Below are 23,921 nucleotides of genomic sequence, written 5' to 3'. Positions count from 1 at the left end.
GACAAGATCGCAAAGAGAGAATATACAAGGCAGACAAAAAGCACAACTGAGTGAAAAGTCTCAAAACAAAACTAAACAAATGCATGAAGTTACTGAATGTAAAACAGAATCAGACAACATAGAGTCTGACAAAGATGAACTGTCCTGCCTAGAAGTACACAGTATTACTGAAGTAGATCGCAATAACTGAAAATGGAGCTGTATACAGGGTCAGCTTTGTCCATAACTCCCCAGGTTGACTACAACAGACTGTTTTCTGAGATACCATTAGAGAAGATCTCAGCAATGCTAAAGACCTACACAGGCGAACACTTTTGTGTCTCCCAAAGGCAAACTGAAGGTGAATGTGACATACGAGGCCAAACTCATCAGTTAGAACTTTATTGAAAAGAGGAGGGCCAGCACTTTTTGGACGTGAATGGTTGAGAAAAATCCATTTAGACTGGCACTCAATCAAAGCTGTCAGTGTGACATCACAGGCAATGGCAGCCCAAATGGTGCCAGAGGCTGGCATAGCTGCTTAATGCTATTGAGAAGGGGATTGGTAAATTCAAAGACTTAAAGGCCAGAATTGAACTGTATGAAACAGCAATAACAAGATTCCATAAAGCACGTCCAGTGCCTTAAGCACTATGTCCTAAGTGGATGCTGTACTGCAGAGCTTGGACGTGCCTGGAACTCTCTCCAAGGTTGAGTGGAGTGATTGGGCTATGCCCATTGTCCTGGTGATCAAGAAAGGGAAGTCCGGAACCATTTGCGTAAGTGAGGATTTCAAGATGATCATCAACCCAATGCTGCATCTTTAGCAGGCGGAGAGAGGTTTTCAAAGTTTGACTTGTCACAAGCCCATCTGCAGTTGGAGATTGAGGAGTCGAGCAGGAAATTCCTCACAATCAATACTCACAAGAGGCTGTTCCGCTATAATCGTCTCGTCTTTGGCGTTGCATCAGCTCCAGCAATTTGGCAAAGAGCAATGGACCAGTTGCTCCAAGATATCGCAGGAACACAATGTTACCTTGATGACATCATCATGACTGGCAAGAATGATGACGGGCACCTCCAGAACCTTGGTAAAGTGCTTACCGGGCTGAGTGAGTATGGTCTGCATGCGAAAAGAGAGAAATGTGAGATTTTCGAGAATGAAATCTCATATTGTGGACATGTCATTGACAAGCATAAGTCACAAGAGAAGACTGAAGCAGTGCTACAGGCACCCGAAAATACGTCACAGCTCAGGTCATACTTGGGCCTTGGAAACTACTACGACCAGTTTCTGCTAAACATTGCTACAGTATCGCATCCACTGAACACACTCTTACAGACAGGAGCAAAGTGGGAAGGAATGGTCAAAAAGATGTGAAATCATCCAAGGAAACAGAAACTACTAACGTCTGATAATCTGGTCACCCATTATGACCCATCTCTGCCATCAGACTGGCGTGTGATGTGAACCCTTATGCACTGGAGCCGTTTTGTCACACATTATGAAAGATAGATCTGGATGCCTGATTGTATTTGCTTCAAGATCACTGATGAGTGTAGAACATGACTATGCACAGATTGACTGAGAGGCCCTTAGATACTATGGGGAATAAAGAAGTTCCACCACTATCTCTATGGATAAAAGTTTACCCTAATGACAAACCACCAGCCCCTTGTGTCCATCTTCAATCCCAGGAAGGGAATCCCAGTGATGACTGCTACATTGGTCACTGTTCCTAGCAGCCCACTCTTTTGGTTGAAGGGTAGCAAACAATACAGCAACACTGATGACTTGTCACGTCTTCCTCTACTGGCAACTGAAGAAGAAAAGTCTTCATACTGTGACCCAGCAGAAGTGTTCCACAACCCATTGGTGGACCAGTTACCAGTAACAAATTCCAAAATATAAAGGGAAACAAGGACATTGTCAAAAGCCTATGAAATCTCCACGCAAGGGGGGCCAGCTCATGGCAACCCGATGTTTCCAGAATTCTCAGTGAGACGAGACCAACTGTCAATATGTCAAAGAACTCTGATGTGTGGATCTCGTGTTGCGGTTCCCTCTAAACTGGGCACCAGTGTTAGAAAATCTACATGAAAGATACGGTCAAGATGAAGGGTATTGCCCGGAGTTACTTGCAGAGGTGGGGAATAGATAATCAGATTGATGACTTGGCCAAAAACTGTTCAGGAGCCAAAATGTTCAAAATGCACCCCCACAGGCACTGTTACACCCATGGGAGTGGCCGTCATCACCATGGCAAAGAGTACGTATTGACTTTGCTGGGCCATTCATGGACTCCATGTGTCTGATTGCTGTGGATGCTCATTCGAAGTGGCCGGAGGTTATACCAATGAAGCCAATCACCTCAGCAAAGACTGTTTCCACTCTGGGGACCATCTTCGCCAGAAACAGCTTACCAGAATAAACTGTGAGTGACAACGGATCACAATACAGGTCGGAAGAATTCTGACTGTTCAAGAAAAAAAATGGCATCAGACATTTCAAGACATCTCCTCAGCACCCAGCAACAAATGGGTTAGCTGAAAGGTTTATCCAAACCTTCAAGGTCCATTAAAGCAAAAGACAAGGAGAACATTTCTCTGCAGCAGAAGGTGACAACTTCCTTTTTGTGTATCTGAATTCTGTTCATGCGATGACAAATCAAATGCAACGGTGTTCTTGAACATGAATCTGAGATCTCACATAGAACTTTTGAAACCAGATCAATGAAGGGAAGTGCAGAATAAACAGTTCAGCCATTTGCCAAGTGAATCAGCAAGGAGCTTCAACGTTGGACAGAAAGTCCTAGCGCATGATTACCAAGAAGACAAACGGACACCCGATGGGATAGCGACAGGAACTGGACCACTGATATGCACAGCGGATGTTGGAAACAGACTTGGAGACGTCATGTGGATCAGGTACCAGATGCTCAACCGAAGAGCACACCTGAGTCATTTGCATCCAATGAGGTGGACACATTACAGTCACTGGACTTGCCTCTCAGTGATGGTGTCTCTGACAGCAATGTGACACCAGAAAATGAGAACATTGTCTTAGACAAGACACCTACCAAACCCTATGCCACTCCACAGGTCCAGAGGCCCGATCCTGAAAGAAACAGAGCGCCACTCAAAAGAGGGAATGACAATTGTGAATTGCCAATGGACCACAATACAGGTCAAAATCAAAGCAAGAGGCTGAGAGTGAAGGAGTAAAGAAATCTCAGAGAGCAATCTTTTATTTTACACTGCTTGGAGAAATGAGGCTAGACTGCACAGGCACGTGACATTAGCCAGTAGAGTGTCAAATGTTTAAAAAAAGACCACCATATACAGCGGGCAGCAGAGTGAGAGGGAGCAGAGTGGGCTGGCTTTGGCTCAACAGGCTTCGGCGTGAACAGGCAGAGGTGAGGGTAGGTTCCAGTAAGTTTTGTTTGTTCATTTAGAGTAGAGAGAATGCCAGGCAGGATGTTGGAATGCTCCTCTTGCAGGATGTGGGAAGTCAGGGAGACTTCCGGTGTCCCTGACAACAACACCTGCAAGAAGTGCATCCAGCTGCAGCTCCTACCAAACCACGTTAGGGAACTGGAGCAGGAGCTGGATGACCTCTGGATCATTTGGAAGAATGAGGAGTTTGTAGATAGTAGTTACAGGGAGGCAGTTACGCCAAAGGAGCAGCGCACGGGTAATTGGGTTACCATCAGGTGAGGGAAGGAGAAAGGGCAGGCAGAGCAGGGATCCCCTGTGGCCATACCCCTCAACAACAAGTATACCAATTTTGATACTGTTGGCGTGGGGGGATGACTTACCTGGGACAAGCTGCAGCAGCCGGATCTCTGGCACTGAGTCTGGTTCTGCAGTGCGGAAGGGAGTGGGGAAGCAGAGGAGAGCGGTAGTGACAGGGGATTCGATATTTAGAGGTACTGACAGGAGGTTCTGTGGTCGTGACAGAGACTCCTGGATGGTTTGTTGCCTCCCGGGTGCCAGGGTCAGGGATGTCTCTGATCGTGTGCACAGCATTCTGAAATGGGAGGGTGAGCAGCCAGATGTCATGATACACATCTGTACCAATGACGTAGGAAGAAAGAGTGAGGAGGTCCTGAAGAGTGAGTATAGAGGGCTTGGTAGGAAGTTAAAGAACAGCACCTCGAGGGTGGTAATCTCAGGATTGCTACCTGTGTTACATGCCAGTGAGGGTAAGAGTAGGATGCTCTGGAGGATGAACACATGGCTGAGGAACTGGTGTAGGGGACAGGGTTTCAGATTTCAGGATCATTGGGACCTCTTCTGGGGCAGGTGGGACCTGTACAAGAGAAACGGGTTACACCTGAACTACAAGGGGACCAATATCCTTGCAGGGAGGTTTGTTAGTGCTATTGGGGAGGTTTAAACTAGATTTGCAGGGGGATGGGAACCAGAGTGCCAGAGCAGATAGTGGAGCGGGGGTGAAAATAAATGATGTTAAAAGTTCATGCAAAGTCACAGAGCACCACCCAAAAGACTGAACCTTTAGAACTGTGAAGTTAGTTATGGACTGTTATTACAAAAGCACGTTTATTTGGAACATTGGTTTATGAAAGGGAAATTGAATGTTTTGTACATGTACAGTTATATGTTGCATTAGTCTAAAGGGGGAGGAAATGTAATGCTTTTAGAGCAATGACCCTCCCCTTAGCACTATGTATTGATCTGTTGTCTACACGTGTGCATTGTTCCCTCTCTCTCGATGCAATGTGAACACACCAGTTAAAGCCATCTCCCACGTGTCTACTTTTATTTAATTGATACGTGGTTGTGCACAGACACAACAGATTCCATGCTTTATCTCTGCATCATACACCACTGAAACAGACTTTTCAGTCCAACGACCACCATTTTATACTGATCCCATGGTCCACTCTCCTCTCCTATGAGATTCTTTCTTCTGCATTGGTGCTGCTTCCTGCATCCATGTGTAGCTCATCGACTTAATCAACTTTGCCTCCAACTTCAACTCTGCCCTCAAATTCACCTGGTTCACTTCGAACACCTCCCTTCCCTTTCTTGATCTCTCTGTCTCTATCTCTGGAGACAGCTTACCTACTGATGTCTATTATAAACACACGGACTCTGACATCTACCTGAACTATACCTCTTCTCACCCTGTTGCTTGTTAAAAACGCCATCCCCATTTCTCAATTCCTCCGTCTCTGCTGTATCTGCTCTCAGGATGAGGCTTTTCATTCCAGAATGAAGGGGATGCCCTCCCTTTTCAAAGAAAGGGGCTGCCCTTCTTCCACCATCAATGTTGCCGCATCTCTTTCATTTCACGCATGTCTGCTCTTACCCCATCCTTCCGCCACCCTACCAGGGATAAGGTTCCTCTTGTCCTCACCCACCACCCCCTCAGCCTCAGCGTCCAGCACATAATTCTTTAGAACTTGTGCCATCTCCATCGGGGTCCCACCACCAAGCATTCTTTCCATCCCACCAGTTTCTGCTTTCCGCAGGGATCGCTTTCTATGTGACTCCCTTGTCCATTCCTCCCTCCCCACAGATCTCCCTCCTGGCACTTATCCTTGCAAGCTGAACAAGTGCTACACCTGCCCCTACACCTCCTCCCTCACCACCATTCAGGGCCCCCAAAGTGCTTCCAGGTGAGGCGACACTTCACCTGTGAGTCTGTTGGGGTCACTTACTGTGTTCAGTGCTCCTGGTGTGGCCTCCTGTGTATCGGAGAGACCCAAAGTAGATTGGGAGGACATTTCACTGAGCACCTGTGCTCCGTCCACCGGCAGAAGTGGGATTTCCCAGTGGCAGCCCATTTTAATTCCACTTCCCATTCCCATTCCGATATGTCAGTCCATGGCCTCCTCTACAGTCGCAACGAGGCCACACTCAGGTTGGAGGAGCAACACTTTATACTCCATCTGGGTAGCCTCCAAGCTGACGGCATGAAAATCAGTTTCTCGAACTTCCAGTAATGCCCTCCCCCCACTTCACCATTCCCCTCTCTCACCTTAACTCCTCATCTGCCCATCGTCTCCCTCTGCTTCTCCTCCCCTCTCTTTTCTTTCTTCCATGGTCTCTGTCCTCTCTTATCAGATTCCCCCTTCTCCAGCCCTGTATCCCTTTCACCAATCGACTTCCCAGATCTTTACTTCACCCCTCCCCCTCCCAGTTTCACCCATCACCTTGTGTTTCTCTCTCCCTTCCCCCCACCTTTTAAATCTTTTTCCCTCCACTCCTGCCGAAGGGTCTCGGCCCGAAACATCGACTGTACTCTTTTCCACAGATGCTGCCTGTCCTGCTGAGTTCCTCCAGCGTTTTGTGTCTGTTGCTCGGGTTTCCAGCATCTGTAGATTTTCCCTTGTTTGTCTTCATCCCTTTGCCTTTCCTGTCCATCACATTCTTACTTCACAACTCCTTTCCACCCACCCACCTTCTCCCACACCTGGTTCTGTTCCTTGCCCTCCCCCTACACTTATTCTGGCTTCTTCTCGCTTCCTTTCCAGACCTGATGAAGGGTTATGGAACAAACTACTTACTCCACTCCATAGATGGTGCCTGACCTGTTGAGCACCTGCAGAATTCCTTGTGTTTCCAAATTCCATGGCAGATACACGACCCTATTGCCACTCAGAGCAATCTGGAGTTCAGAGGTTAACTCGGGGTTCATCTGTAAGGAGTTTGTACGTTCTCTCTGTGACCTCGTGGGTTTCCTCCAGGTGCTCCGGTTTCCTCCCACAGTCCAAAGACGTACCTTTTGATAGGTTAACTGGTCAACGTAAATTGCCCTGTGATTAGGGTAGGGTTAAGTAGGTGGGTTGTTAGGCAGTGTGGCTCGTTGGGTCTGGTGGCCCTGTTCCACACAGTATCTCTAAATAAATGAATAAAAACCACTCCCAGTGAATTTGGGACAGAGGATTCCAAAGGTCCACCTAACCTTTTACTCTGAGGCCATGCCAGTGGGAGGAAACACCATCCCTGATTCAGGTTTGTAGACCGCTGACCCAGTGCTCTGGTTACCCGGTACAGTACGGATTCTGAATGTACTTTAACATCGAGACATCCTTCCCCCTCTGAAAAATTAGTGCTGCGTGACTGTCGGCTTATCAGAGCGATAACAGGAAGAAACAGCCAGATGCCCTGACTCCGCCTGTTGTCTTTGTAACGCACACATTCCAACAGCGAGAACAGCTCAGTCACGGAGCCCTGCCCATTCCGACGTGTGACGCCCTTCACCAACACCCTGGGTGTTGCTGCTTGGCCAGGAGTCTTGGGAAGCCCCAAGAAATAGGAATGCAGCCTGCCATCCGGTAGGAACACCAGGTAGGCAGAAGCACTGGACGTTGATACCACATGCTCTGGAGGTCTTCTGTGTCAGGGGCAGAGTGCACCTGAGACAAAGATGACAATGTTTTAATTTGAAGATGCTGGAAGTATTGTGAAAGCTTTCATGGGTAACAATGCAGCCCTGTAGAACCCTGGCTAGACCATACTAGGAATATTGTGTACAGTTCATTGGGCAGAGGATATATACCAGGATTAGAGAGCGTGCCCTATAGGGATAGGCTGAGTGAGCTAAGGATTTCCTGTGGGGCGAAGGGGGATGAGAGGTGACTTGATAGAGATGTACAAGCTGGTAAGAGGAATAGATCGATTGGACTGCCAGGGTGGAAATGGCTACTATGAGAGAGCATAATTTTAAGGTGATTAAAGGGAAGTATAGGGGAAATGTCAGAGGTAGTTCTTTACACAGAGAGTGGTTGGTGTGTTGAACACTCTGCTGGAGGTGGTGGTAGAGGCAGATACATTAGGGGCATTTGGATAGTACAAGGATGGTGGAGAATGGAGAGCTATGTTAGAGGGAAGGGTTAGATTGATCTGAGAGTAGATTAAAAGGTTGGCACAACATCCTGGGAAGAAGGATCTGGACTGTACTTTAATGCTCTATGTCCTATATTCAATGAACAGGAATATTGGAAAAAATACACTCAGTGGCCACTTTATTAGGTACGCTGGCTCATTAGTGCAATATCTAATCAGCCAATCACGTGGCAGCAACTCAATGCATAAAAGCACGCAGACATGGCCAAGAGGTTCAGTTGTTGTTCAGACCAAGGTCGGAATGGAGAAGTAGCGTGACTTTGACCGTGGAATGAGGGCTGGTGCCAAACGGTGGGGTGGGGTTGAGCGTCTCAGAGATTTTCAAGCACAGCCATCTCTAGAGTTACAGGGACAGCACAAAAAAACAAAAGCAAAAAAATCCTGTCTGGGCAAAAATGCCTTGTTGATGAGAGAGGACAGGGAAGAATGGTTAGACTGGTTTGAGCTGACAGGAAGTTGACAGAAACTCAGATGATCACATGTTACACCAGTGGCGTGCAGTAGTGTATCTCTGAATGCACAGCACATCGAACCCTGAAGTGAATGGGCCACAGCAACATGCACTCAATGGCTACTTTATCAGGTGCAGGAGGTCCCCAACAACGTCCCACTGAGTGTATTTTGCAAAGAAGTGAAAGCAATGTTAAACAAGGCACAATTCCCAAGTTTAACCCACACAACTAAAGACCAGAACTTTCTCTCTGTCCCTGCTTTGTGTTACAACATGGTGGAGATCAATATTGCTTAATTCCTCCCCTGAAGGTAAGACGAACTCCTGGACAATGAATGGCCGCTGCCTAAAACAAGGATTTGGGAACGAACATCGGGAAGAAGGTGCAGAGAGAACAGAATTGTGGCAGAGAGGAGCAAGAGAACTCAGGAGAGTTAACAACTTATCTAGGCTGCCTGCCAGTTAGTGAGGCTTATGCACAAGATCGACTCTCCAACACTTCCTGGTTGGACGTGGTCCAACTGCGTATCACCTTCACACACTGCACAACCCTGCACCCGGGTCCTCAGCTCCCCACACAGAGGACCTGAATATCATACACTGTATTAAATGGTACCCATCACATGCAACACCAAAATTCGACACCTTTATAGTTTGTGCAATAGCTTTAAGTTCCTGTTCCTGATGCAAAAGCAGAACCTTGACAGCTGTAAACACAAGATGCTGGAAATCCAGAGCAGAACCCTAGAGGAGCTGAGCAGGTCAGGCAGCATCTATAGAGCGGAGCACACAGTCGATGCTTCTGGCCAAGAACCTTCATGAGCACTGGAAAGAAAAGGGGGGGAGACTAGAATAAGAAGGTGGGGGGGGGGGTTGGGGAAGGAGTATAAGATGGCTGGTGAGACCGGGGGGGGGGGTGAATGTGGGTAGGTGAAGGAGAGGGGGGAGGATGAAATGAGAAGCTGGGAACTGATAGGTGGAAGAGGTAAAGGGGTGAAGAAGAAGGAATCTGATAGGAGAGGACAGTGGACCATGGGACGGATGGGAGGAGGGGCATCAAGGTGGGGGGGTGGTGATGGGCAGGTGAAGAGAAGAGAAGGGGTGGGGGGGAGCCAGAATGTGGAATGCATAGAAGAGGGAGAACTAACCAGAAGTTAGAGTAATCAGCGTTCATGTCATAAGGTTGGAATGTGAGGTGTTGGTCCTCCAAACTGGCAGTAAAGGAGGCCATGGACCGACATGTTGGAGTGGGAAGTGGAATTAAAATATGTAGCCACCAGGAAGTCCAACCTTTTACTCTGAGAGTGCACCCGACACCAGGTGAAGACCGGTTCAGATTGTGGGTCTCATCGCTTTGAATGTTGGGGTGAGCTTGTGGTGAAAGGGTGATACAGAGAGTCAGAGGTTACAGTGTAGAACCAGGTACCTCAGATCAATTCATCCACGCTGACTAAAGTACCCCATGAAGATAATCCCATTTGACCCACATCTCCCTAAATCTTCCTTATTCACACACCTGTCTAAATGCTTTTTAAACGTTATAGTCCTACCTGCTTCGACCACTTTCATTTGCGCCTTGTTCTGTGTACAGGTACTCAACACCCACCTCCGTGTGTAAAAATGTTGTCTCTCCAATCCTCTTCTTCAGCCTTTAACACACAAGGAACTCAGCCGGCCAGGCAGCATCCATGGAAAAAAGTAGAGTCGATGTTTCCACAGATGCTGCCTGGCCCGCTGAGTTCCTCCAGCATTTTGTGAGTGTTGCTCGGATGTCCAGCAAGTGCAGCTTCTCCCTTCACTGTGTCTTCAGCCTTTACCTCATCAACCTCTCGCCTCCAGCTTTTCACCTCAACCCTCCCCCAGCTACCCACCTTCCTCCTTTCACCAGCTTACACTCCTTCTGCTCCTCCCCCTTCCTCTCCAGTCCCGATGAAGGGTCTCGGCCTGAAACGTCGATTGTTTATCCAGTTCCATAGACGTTTACTGAGTTCCTCCGCCATTTTGTGTGAGCGTGTCTGTTAAACCCCATCCCTCTCACCTTGAATCTATGCCCTCTAGTTTTAGACTCCCCTGCCCTGGGTAAAAGACAGATACCATCCACCTTATCTACATTCCTCAAGATTTTATAAGCCACTACACATCACTATTTCCCTTTGCAGAACAAGGGGACCTTTCGGCGTAAGGAGACCAGGTAAGGATGCAAACAGAGGATTCTAGGGTGACACTTGCTTTACTAATTCTGAGCGTTATTGGTCTTTAATGTGGAGATTCTATTGGCTATTAGACCTGTCTCATCACAGACTGATTGATCATGCAAAGAAGGACCTTGAACATACACAAGGTTACCAACAGGTGTCTCCAGCTACCTGTTTCATTCTGTATAAAAATGGCATTTCTTTGCTCAAACAGGGGCCAGGCTGTTCTTGTGCACAAGGAAATAAAGTGTGATGTGATTGAGGAACGAGAGTGGGGTTTCAGAGTACAGTTCACCAGCAACAATGCCATATCTTTCTCCCACACTGTTTCTGACCCCACTAGTCCAATCCAATGAAGGCTACAGCACCTTGTGCAAATGCGGTTTATAGAACTAGACCCAAGGTTTTGTCAGGTTCAGATTCATGTGTTTGTCACCTGTACATCAAAACACACAGTGAAATGTGTTGCTTCCATTAACACAACCCACGGCAACACTCACAAAATGCTGGAGGAACTCAGCAGGTCAGGCAGCATCTATGGAGGGGATTAAGCAGTCAACACTTCAGGCCGAGATCCTTCTTCAGGACTGGAAAAGAAGATGAGAAATCAGAGTAAGAAGGTGGGGGTGGGGAAAGAGGCGAGCTGGAAGGTGATGGGTGAAGCCAGGTGGGAAAAGTGGAGAAGGAGGAATCTGATAGGCAACGAAAGTGGACCATAGGAGAAATGGGAGGAGGAGGAGGGGACCCAGGGGAAGTGATAGGCAGATAAGAGGTGAAAGGTCAGAGTAGGGAAGAGTGAGTGGGGAAATTTTATTATTGGAAAGAACAATCGATATTTGTGCCATCAGGTTGGAGGCTACCCAGGTGGAATATAAGAAGTTGCTCCTCCACCCTGAGGGTGGCCTCATCTTGTGCCTCGACACGTCAGAATGGGAATTAAATGTTTGGCCACTGGAAAGTTCTGCTTGTGGCGGATGGATCAGAGGTGCTCAACAAAGTGGTCTCCCAATTTACGACAGGCTTCACCAATGTAGAGGAGACCACATCAGGAGCACCGGATACAATAGACATTCTGGCAGATTTGCAGGTGAAGTGTTTCCTCACCCGGAAGGGCTACTCGGGGGCCCTAAATGGAGGTGAGGGAGGAGGTGTAACACGTTGGCCACTTGCAGGAATAAGAGCCAGGAGGGAGATTAGTGGGGACGGATGAATGGACAAGAGACTTGCAGGGGAAGTGATCCCTGTGCAAAGAGGAGAGGGGTAGAAGGAGACAGAGAGGTGGAAAGTTATGTTTACTGGTGGGATCCCTTTGGAAATGGCTGAAGTTGCCGAGGATGTTGTGATGGATGGGGAGGCTGATGGGGTGATAGGGAAGGATGAGAGGAACTCCATCACTGTTAGCAGCATCAGGAAGATGGGGTGAGAACGGTTGGCTGGGAAATGGAGGAGGAGCAGACGAGGGCAGCATCAGTGGTGGATGTGCTGGAGGCTGCCTGCAGATTCCAGCCCCAACATAGCATGCTGACAACGTTCAGCCAGAACGGCACAAAACCAAATAAAATGGAACACAACGTGCTACAATACAATTGCAGCAAAACAAGCCCCTTTCCTCCCTCCCAACCACCCAACCACAGTGTTGGGTCCTTCCTCTACCGGAGAGGGAGGGCCTGGCTTGGATGAAGAAGCCCCTGAATTATTGTAGCAGAGCACTACCCCAGCGGGCCACGTCTGATGCAGTCCCCCAATACCAGGACAGGCCTTCACATCTCCAGTCTCCAGGGTTCAGTCCCCAGGCTTTGACCTCCGGTTGCAGTGATCAGAAAGCCTGAGATGCAGTCCGTTTGATAACTGGTCCAATCTTAAGATTCATGGAATATTCAAAGGATTTCAGGCTCCCTCTGGCTGCAAGACCGGAATCCAATGAACAGGATCCTGATGACTGACCTGTAGATGGTGACGTTGTACCTGCTGTGGAGTGTTGGAGCTGCCAGCAGAATCACTGCCGGTTGGGAGGTCAACACTCGCTGTTCCGGCTGGTCGTCCCACCGGCCCTAGCGCCTTGATGCGTGCTTCATGACTGAAATTCTAGAACGATCCATGGCTCGCCCCATGGATTCGGAGACTGTGAAAGGACTTTGGCTGTAATCATTTCATTTGCTTATTGAGACAGCGTGAAACAGGGCCCTCCAGCCCTACGAGCCACGCCACCCATCGATCCCCAGTTTAACCCTCGCCTAATCACAGGTCAATTTACAATGACCTATTAACCCCTACCGACAGAACACTACGTGACATATGGACTATGAACATAAGAATGAAAAGGTATTGCACAGTTTAATCGCTGCTGAGGATATTCGGGTCTCCATCTGCGCCAGCATGTGAAACCAGCCCGAGTGGAGCCTTTGACTGTCCCTCAGGCTCTCAAACAGGAACAGAAAATGCCAGAAACGCTCAGCGGGTCAGAGAGCATGTGTGACAGGACTCCCGCTGCACTTCCTTTCTCCCCATGACTGCATGGGGTTCCTCTCACTGTTGGCAAGCGGATGGTCATCGCACGTTGCCCTGTGATTGGGCTAGGGTTAAATTTGGGGGGGGGGGGGGGGGGTTTGCTGGTCGGTGTGGCTCACTGGGCCGGATGGGCCTGCCCCATGCTGTATCTCCAGTTGAGGGGCTTCCACACCCAACCCTCTCCTGTCGTGGGGAAAGCCTGTACTCTGTTCATTTCTCAGTGACTGTCGGCCATGCAAGAGTGAGCCACCAGGTGATGTAGGGAATGAGCACCCGAGCAGGTCTCTAGGGAAAAGGATTTGAACACCACTCTGCTGTTACAGAGAGCGACCCAGGCCGGGGGTGACAATCTCCTCTGGCTTCATCCTCCCAAAGTTAAAAACTGTTGGTCTTCATAATTATCCAATTTCAATGAATGATTTATATTATGAAACTTTAAAAAAAAATTGTCACACATTATAAACACAAGAGATTCTTCAGATGCTGGAAATCCAGAGCAACACACACAATATGCTGGAGGATCTCAGCAGGACGGGCAGCTAATCTGGAGGAGAATAAACAGTCGATGTTTTGGGCTGAGGACTGGAAAGGAAAGGGGCAGAGGCCGGAATAAGAAGGTGGGAGGGGAGTAGAAAGTGTACAAGCTGGTAGGTATTAGATAAAATCAGGTGGTTGGGTGGGGGAAGGGGATGAAGTAAGAAGCTCGGAGCTGATAGGTGGAAGGGGTAAAGGGCTGAAGAAGGAGTAATCTGATAGGAGAGGACGGTGGATCATGGGAAACGGGCACCAGGGGGAGGAGAAGGGAATGGGTAAAAGTTGACTTAAACTTCCTGTAAGTGGCAGGCTCCCACATCTTTGGATGATCACTCTCCTGATCATATGGTTAACCCAGAGCACTCAAGTTGCTCAGTGGTGGAGGGTCACCAGAGGGAGGGGCAGGCGGGTGAGGAGAAGGTAAGGGGTAAGAGAGGAGCCTGAGTGTCTGTAACAGGCTGCAGGTGTATGGGGTGAGCTGAGGATGTGCTGATGCTCAGAGGGGATATGCCTTCACTCCTCTCCAGGGACCTGTCACCACTGTTATGTTTTGTAACTCCAAATTGAAAGGAAAACTGAGTGTCTAGCTTTGTTTTTCACTTCAAATGAGCGTGTGCACTTATCACATGGTGGCGTGATGACGTGTGCCATTTACATACTTCTACATATAACTTGCACTGACAATGAGAGCTTAATCAAACAATATAATTATAATATTACTGAATATTAAATACACAACACACCTCCCTGCTTAGCTAGAAACTCCAACAATATAGAATGCATCTCAAATTATATACATACAGTATATATACAGTACACTATATAATACAACTACAACTCAGACATCCACAGCACAGTAAATTTTAAATTGTCCCACCCAGGCCTAAAAATTTAATTGCTGTGGAGGTTTTCCCTTTAATCTCACTTGCCCAGCAATCGCTTATGTGCCCACACTAGTCAAAAAGTCAAAAATCAAAGTAAATGAGTTATCAAAGAACATATATGTAACCTTGAGATTTATTTTCTTGCGGGCATTTACAGGAAAATAAAGAAATGTATTAGAATTAATGAGAAACTATACATAATCAAAGACTGACAAACAACCAATGTGCAAAAGAAGACACACTGTGCAAATGAAAAATAAAATAAGTCAAGTCAAGTCAACTTTTATTGTCATTTCGACCATAACTGCTGGTACAGTGCATAGTAAAAATGGGACAACGTTTTTCAGGACCATGGTGTTACATGTACGAAAACTAGACTGAACTACGTAAAAAAAAACAACACAGAGAAAGCTACACTAGACTACAGACCTACCCAGGACTGCATAAAGTGCACAAAAACAGTTCAGGCATTACAATAAATAATAAACAGAACAATAGGGCAGTAAGGTGTCAGTCCAGGCTTCAGGTATTGAGGAGTCTGATAGCTTGAGGGGAGAAACTGTTACATAGTCTGGTCGTGAGAGCCCGAATGCTTCGGAGCCTTTTCCCAGACGGCAGGAGGGAGAAGAGATTGTATGAGGAGTGCATGGGGTCCTTCATACTGCTGTTTCCTTTGCGGATGCAGCGTGTAGTGTAAATGTCCGTGATGGCAGGAAGAGAGACCCTGATGATCTTCTCAGCTGACCTCACTATCCGCTGCAGGGTCTTGCGATCCGAGATGGTGCAATTTCCGAACCAGGTAGTGATGTAGCTCTCAATACAACCCCTGTACAATGTGATGAGGATGGGGGGTGGGAGATGGACTTTACTCAGCCTTCGCAAAAAGTAGAGACGCTGCTGGGCTTTCTTTGCTATGGAGCTGGTTTTGAGGGACCAGGTGAGATTCTCCGTCAGGTGAACACCAAGAAATTTGGTGCTCTTTACGATCTCTACCGAGGAGCCGTCGATGTTCAGCGGGGAGTGGTTGCTCTGTGCCCTCCTGAAGTCAACAACCATCTCTTTTGTTTTGTTCACATTAAGAGACCGGTTGTTGGCTCTGCACCAGTCCGTAAGCCACTGCACCTCCTCTCTGTAAGCTGACTCGTTGTTCTTGCTGATGAGACCCACCACGGTCGTGTCATAAATAAATAATACTGAGAGCATGAGTTGTAGAGTCCTTGAACCTACTAACCGGTACATTTTTAGACTGTGAGAGGTAACCAGAGCACCCAGAGAAAACCTATTCATTCCTTAGGAAAGATGTACAGATTCCTTACCAATGATTGAACTCTGAACTGTAATGGTCTGACCTAGAAGTGCAGATGGAATACATGGAGAGGAAGCTGTCAGATTTACAAAATATTGTTGAAATACTATATAGGTGTGCACTGAGAGACAGACTGGAACCACTTGGAATCAATAGCTGCCAACTGTCCATATATCATGTGGCACCAAATACTCCACTTTTATAGAAAAGTTAATCAAAGGGCAAGAAAAATCCTGGGATGTCGTAATCTAACATAGAATTAGAGTTTACTGATGGAAAGGAAGCTGTTAGTTAGTGTATTTAATAGCTGGAGAATGTCCGGGTTAGATAGCCACATTTTCTACCAGCGGACTGTTCACAACACTTTAGGACCCATCACCATGGGCATCACAGTGAAGCCCAGGAGTTTCAGGAATTCCCCTGGGACATGGGTTTGACCACACCTCCCATGAGATCTTCATGGAGTCACATAGTTTAACTACAGGTCCTTTCACCTACTATACTCAAAGTACAAGGTAAATTTATTGTCGAAGTATGTAAATGGTACCTAATACTACCCTGAGGGTGGCAGGTGGAGATACATCTCTACCAAAGGAGGTGTAACCTGTAGGTGGCCCTTGGGCAAGGTGTAGCACTTGCTTGCCCCCTCCCCGATCAGAGTCACGTGAAGCCACAGGAGCAGGTGGTGGGTGGTTGCATGAGAAGTTGGTGCTGGTTACATGATCACTAATGCCAGGCAGACAGTCTCTGAAGAGTATTTATAATGACTGGGGCCACCTATCTTGTAAAGACACTGCCCAGAAGAAGGCAATGGCAAACCAACTTCTGTCGAATTATTTGCCTAGGATAATTGTGGTCAAAGACCATGATCGCTCACGTCATATGGCACAGCACATAATGACGATGATGATACTAACTTGAGCTTCATTTTCTTGTAGACATTTACAGGAATATGATGAAATATAATAGAATTTATGAGAAACTATATATAACCGATGTACAAAAGAAGACAAAATGTGCAGTTACCTCCTGCTTAGTGGGTGGTAGTGGGAAGAGAGCATGGTCTACATGGGGGGCATCCTCAGTGATGGTGCTGCTTTCTTGTGCCGGTGTTCCATGTGAAGGTGCTTTGACGGCGATGGACTTTGAGCAAACTCCTTCATTCCAGGGCACTCTATACCAGCTGTGACGCAGCCGGTTAGGATACTCTCTACTGCGTGTCTATAGAAATTTGGCAAAGTTTTAGGTGACATGCCGAATGTAAGCAAACTTCTAAGAAGACAGAGGCACTGTCGTGCCTTTTTGTTTTGTGATGGCACTCTGATGCGATAATGCCAAGAAGTTTAAAGTTGCTGACCCTCTCCACCTCTGATCCCCCGATGAGGACTGGCCCGTGGACTGACCTCCTGATAAATACCCTTTGGCCTTGCTGAAGTTGAGTGCTGTCTGTTAATCACTGATCTACACCAATCCCATTTACCAGCACACAGTCCATAGCCTTGGTGATTCAAGTGGTCATTGAGATTTATAAATGTTGTGAGAATCTTGGCCTTCAGTGTTGCTGGCTCCTGATGCTTTTGCAATCCAAAGGCTCTTCAGGAGTCAAGGATGAGGCATAAAACTTGTAACAAAAGTGAAAGAGAGAGCAAAGGAAGACTAAAAAGTTGTTGTGGTTTTCTCATACCAGGCTAGCGATAATAGAGATACCATTGATAAGAGTTAACCAATAAGATGGACAGATTCAAGTAACGTGACTCCTACTACTGAAACCAGAAGTTTCCAGAAAAATACAGAGGCAGCTGTTACTACGAGACAGCTTGCTGAACAATCACATGTCTATAGGTGATTATACTAAAACACAAACAAGTATAAGAAAGTTAGACTACAAGAAACAGAACAATTCTACACCCCAAGTTCAACATCATCCATCTGGCCATTGTGGCCCGGTGCTCTGAAGCAGTTTGGTTTGCCCTGTGGTTCCCTAACGCTGTCGGTGGAAACATCTCGATCTCCAGTGGCCAGCTTGATGGTGCCAGGTTCTGCTGCCACTGTGGAGATCACATCACACATGCCCCAGACAATGCGGAAAGGGCAAGACGGTGGCACAGCTGGTGGAGCCTCTGCTTCACAGCTTCAAAGTGAAATGATCAAAGTGCCTGTTTGTCACCAGATACTACCCTGAGATCCATTTTCATGCAGATAGTTACAGGAAAATAAAGAAATATGATAGAATTTATGAAAGCCTATCAACAATAAAGTCTGATGATGTGCAAAAGGCAAATTGTGCAAATAATTTAAAAAAGTAAGTCAGTAACACAGAGTTCTCAAGTCCTTGAAAGTGATACTGTGGGTTGTGGAGTCAGATCGGCATTGAGGTGAGTGAAGTTATCCACACTGGCTGTCACCTTACCCACTGCTGACCCTCACTGAGGTCTGGTACGTGCTCCCGCGTTGGAGTGTCACTGGAATTAATACGGCACTGTAAGGAATAATGAACAATCTCATGTAGCACCTACAGAGGCTGCAGCCTTAATCACTGCCACTTCACGACCAGCTCTACAGATCCCACAAAACTAATACCAACGCAAATAAGAGTTACTTTTAAAGATTAGTTTTATTTGTCACATATACAGCATGAAATCAAATCAGCGAGAATTGTGCTGGGCGGCCCACAAATTTCGCCGTACTCCTGGCGCCTACACAGCACACCCAGAACTCACTAACCCAAACCCACACCGCTTTTAGACAGCACCCGTAGCACCCAGACGAAACCTACGTGTTCACAGGGAGAACACTCACACTACATACAGGCAGCAGTGGGATTGGAACCCTGATCGGTAATCACAGGCGCTGTGATTGTGTTGTGTTCATCGCTACGCTACCGTAGCCGTGACAGGTATTTGTTGTTGCTAGCCTGCTCAAAATAACTGCTGCACTTCTGGTGTGTCTACAGTCTGAAATTCTTTTTTCAGAAAGGTGGATCACTCGGGGTGTGGCTGCATGCTTCAATGCATGGTTAATCCTTTAAACGCACTACTTGGTTTTTAACCCGATAGTCACCCTGGTTCCAATTCCCCAAAGTTGCAAACAAGGCTTGTTTTGACTTAACCTGCTTCTATTTGAATTGGAAAGGTCAGGCACGGGCCAAATCGAGGCGACAAGCACCAGGCCCGAGAGCTTATCGAAGTGATGGGGTCCAGGTCCGGAAGCAGTGAACAATCTGAGGTTTGGACGAGTTTGGCGCTGAGCCAGATTGGAAAGGTCAGGGTGTCAGCGCTGGAGGCGAGGGGCAGTCCAGTTCAGCTCACTGCGCCGTGACGTGTCTGTGCTGAACCGAGGCTGTGGCCCGCAACTAACAGGCTCCTGAATCAGCCGTGCCAGGCTTTGTAGATGTGGACTCACTTTTGTGAACTTTAGTTCTGAATGTGCTTTGCTTACTTTTATTGTTTGCGCAGTTTGTTTTTCTGCACATTCAGTGTTAGACGGGTTTTTTGTTAATGGGCTCTATTGGGTTTCTTTGTTTTGTGGCTCCCAGTAAGCAGACAAATCTCAAGGTTGTATGTAGTATACCTACTTAGGCAATAAGTGTACGTTGAACTTTGAACTAGCTTTAGCATACTGTTCAAATTCTGCCACCTTCTCCTCCATGCCCCTGTAAGCTTTGTCAGCTCCCCAGTCTTGCAAGAGTTAGACCATAAGACCGTAAGACACAGGAGCAGAATTCAACCATTTACCCCTTCGTGTCTGCTTTGCCATTCCATCATCGCTGATTTATTAACCCCCTCAATCCCATTCTCCTACCTTCTCCTCATAACCTTCGATGCCCTTACTAATCCAGGACCTATCAACCTCCGCTTTAAATATACCCAATGACCTGGCCTCCACAGCCACCTGTAGCAATGAATTTCACAGATTCACCACCCTCTCACTAAAGAAATTCCTCCTCATCTCTGTTCTAAAGGGATGTCCTTGAATTCAAGGGCTGGGCCTTCTGGTCCTAGACTCCCCCACAATTGGAAACATACTCTCCACGATCACTCTATCTAGGACTTTCAACATTTGATAGGGTTCATTGAGATCCCCTCCCCCCCCCCATTATTCTAAACTCCAGTGAGTACAGGCCTAGAACTATCAAACACTCCTCATATATTAACTCTTTCAATCTCAGAATCATTCTCGTGAACTCCCTTTGGACCTTCTCCAATGCCAGCACATCCTTTCTTAGATACAGGGCCCAAAACTACTCACAATATTCCAAGTGTGGTCTGACCAAAGCTGTATAAAGCTCCAGCTGCATTGTTCTGGTCTGATTTTCTGAGCCTTAAGCTTTGGTAGATGAGCCTTGAAAGGTTCAGGCCCTTAGCCCTGGGATTCCTTTCACAGGTTTCCTGTTTCAGTTCTCCTTACAATGCCACGTAAAACCTGCTCTTATTGTCACTCTGCTAGTGGATCTTGTCTGATTGTAATCCCGCAAAGTAAAGATCTTATATCATGTTAAAGGTGCTTGGTAAATGTCAAAAATGCTAAACAGATTTGGCACAGTGGTTAGTGTAACACTACTAAAGCACCAGTGGCATGGGTTCAATCCCAGCGTCGTCTGAAAGGACAATCATCTGTCTGTATGTTCTTCCCGTGACCGTGTGCCATTCCTTTCGATGTTCTGGTTTCCTCCCACATTTCAAAGACGTGTGGGTTAGTAAGTTAAAGGTCACATGGATGCAATTGTTGGGCCAGATGTGCCTTTTACTGTGCTGTATCTGTAAATTTAAAAAAATTCCAGGGATAAGATAAACATCCATGTAATCTAGTCAACAGCATGTAAGTGGGCCAACATCCCTCAGAGGTGTGATAGCACCGGACAGTTAACACATTGAGATTTCAGCAACATCAATGTCTCATTGTCATTGGTACATATCTATCTTGCACTTCATATTGATAATATTCCCTGTGTTATTCCGATCAGGCTGCTGCTGGAGTTTATTATTATTTGTCGTGGAGACTGAAAAAAATAAAGGCAGCAAATTTCCTCCAAAATGGTCAGTAACATTTCCTCTTGTTTCACTCGATGTGGATATTTCTCTCGGGCAGGGTTAGACAGCTAATTTCTTTCTTTATCAATCTTTTTTTTAGTTAAATAAGAGAGTACATATATATATAAACAAGAGGAGAATCATCACAAATATCTGTATCAATAACAATTCATATAAAAAGTAAAATAAATATTATCAAGATCATGCATAGTATTAATCTAATAGTATATAATAAACAAGAAGATAATTGATTCTCTTATCCATAAAAAGAAAAAAAAGATAAAGGAACTTTTGTAATTAAAATATACACAAAAAAAAACAAAAAAGAGAGAAAAGGAAAGAACTGGGCAGCTCAAACTGAGAGTGAAAGCAAGAAAAAAGAAAAACTTTCTGATCAAATCCAACACCTCGAGAAGGTAACTGTAAGGTAGACAGCTAATTTCACCCTATCTCCCACCAGCAGGAGCAGGGGCAGATATCTGTTGTGGCTGCACTCAGAGTTCCAGTTGAAGACCATATCACAATACAGATGATAGAATATCAACTGTACTGGTTTTCTAGGATGGGAAATTCACCTGGCTAACTCCTGGATGAGAGGCTTGTCCTTTCAATGAAACCGTGCTCTTAGTTCTAGATACCCCATAAGGAGAAACATGCCCTCAGCACCCATTTGTCAATGCCCTCTGAGAATCATCTCTGATCTCCTTGCTTTGTGTGAACACTTAGGGTATCACTGAGCTCATTCAGAGTTCACAGTCATGCCAAGCAGGCTAACCTGTGCAATGTCTTTGACATCTTACCACCTATGGTCTTTTTGCTAATGCTCTCACACACTGCGGATTAAGTGAGAAACCCATTGGTTTATAGAAGTATTTACACTGACGTGACCCTGAAAGTCTTCCAGTGCACACTGATGTGTTCTTTTGATTGATTGAACAAAATCAACACAGATCCTTTGGGCAGATAGCAGACTGCCTTCAAACAGAGTTTTCAATGATTACATTGTCCAAATCTTCATTTTCATTGTAATGTTCACAATGATTGTCAATACCCCTAAATTCTTCATAGTTCCTAACTTGTTGAAGTAGTGAAATAGTTTCATTTTCGTACCTGGCCCTTCCGGGCATCTCCAAGCCTGAATGCTTGAAACCACAGTGAGCAAAATAAATAGTCTTATTGTTTATTATTCATCAACTATCAATGACAAAAATCACTGCTTTTTCGACACAAACATGCAAGTGACACAACTTAAGAACTGTTTTTAACACAGCAAGAACTCTAAGCACAGTGTAGTGTCTAAATGCCAGATGACGTGCATGCGACTGACGCTAGCTGACCTGTTTGGCAACAATCTCCTGTCCCAACTGAGCGACAGAGTGTGCCAAGCAAGCAAAAGAAATTCTGGTATTTTTCTCGATTTGTTTTTGTTCTCTAGTAGTTGTCACAAATAAGTGGGTGCCCTGATTAACTGGCGGCCCAGTTAACTGGAATCCACTGTATACCCAACGCCTTGGCCTCTATGGCCACCTGTAGCAATGAATTCCACACATTTTAATATGAAAATGCAGGAGAGATGGACAGGGACTTATTGAAAAGTGTGATGAATTTTAATATTTTCTGTAAGTTGCAACTCTGCAGCCGGGATTCTGAGTTTACAATTTGTCTCACTCAGTTCCCTGCCTCTTTCCTTCCTTGGGACCGAGGGGTGACTTGGTTCTGTCGGTCCTGAGGAGCCCAATGCTCGCCCTGCAGACAATGGTACCGGTGGGGCGGAGGTTTCTGAGGGGGCAGGCCCACTCCACGTACAGTTTGTGCTGAGCCTCTGTGTGTTCCTATCGGAGAGTCAGTGACAACCCAACTGCCCCTCCTCGGCCAAGTGCAGGCACGGCCTGGAGGTTCCCTCAGCTCGGCAGGGGGTTTATGCTTTTCCGAGGAAACTGAGAATGTCCTTGAGTCAGGATCAGTTTTGTTTTCACTGGCACCTGTCTTGACATATGTTGTTTTGTGATAGCAGTACAGTGCAAGATATAAAAAACTACTGTAATTTACAATAAATAAATTAGGGAAATGGAAAGGTAAACAAATAAATAGATTGCAGAAAAGGAAAAGTGAGGTAGTGTCCTTGGGTTAATAGATCTTCAGACATCTGAGGGGAGAGAGGAAGAAGCTGTTCCTAAGACATTGAATGTTGGTCTTCAGGCGTCTGTACCTCCTCCCTGATGGTAGTAACGAGAAGAGGATGCATCCCGAATGATGAGGGTCCACTTTCTAGCTGGAAATTTCTTTCCATGACAGAGTCTGGAGTGGAATTTCTCTGGTAGCTCTTGTCAGTTTTGTGAGCAGCACAGCCTGTTCCACCAAGCCCACAGAACGTGCTAATGATGGTGATGTTGAACCGAGAGAGGACAGTGACGTTGGCTCCCTCAGATCAAGGTGAGGAGACGGAGAGCCTAATGACATGGTGTCAGGACTATAACCTTGCCCTCAGTGTCAGGAAAACAAGAGAGCTGGTCACTGGCTTCGGGGGTGGGGGGGGGGGGGTGCACATTCTCCTGGTTATATCAACCCTGTTGGGCTTGGGAGGAATATATGCTCCGAGTTCCGAGGAGTTAGCATCACCAACAGTCTGTCTTGTTCGAACCACAATAGACGCCGTGGCCAGAAAAGTGCACCAGCGCCTCTACTTCCTCAGGAGGCTAAAGGACTTGCCCGCTCCCTTTGATCAACGTGGCGTAGAAAGCATCTTACCTCTGCCCATGACTGCACGGAACTGCAGAGAGTGTGGGGTACGGCTCAGCACATCACAGAAACCCACCTCCCCTTCATAGACTTGTCTATACCGCACTGCCAATGTAACCAAAGACCCCACCCACCCTGCACACTCTCCCTCTCCCCACCCCACCCCCACATCACAGAAACCCGCCTCCCCTTCATAGACTTGTCTATACCGCACTGCCAATGTAACCAAAGACCCCACCCACCCTGCACATTCTCCCTCTCCACACCCCACCCCCCACATCACAGAAACCCACCTCCCCTTCATAGACTTGTCTATACCGCACCCACCCTGCACATTCTCCCTCTCCCCACCCCAACCCCACATCACAGAAACCCGCCTCCCCTTCATAGACTTGTCTATACCGCACCCACCCTGCA

This window comes from Hemitrygon akajei, chromosome 7 (assembly GCF_048418815.1).
Source record: "Hemitrygon akajei chromosome 7, sHemAka1.3, whole genome shotgun sequence".
Lineage (NCBI taxonomy): Eukaryota > Metazoa > Chordata > Chondrichthyes > Myliobatiformes > Dasyatidae > Hemitrygon > Hemitrygon akajei.
This window is presented reverse-complemented; position numbering follows the sequence as displayed.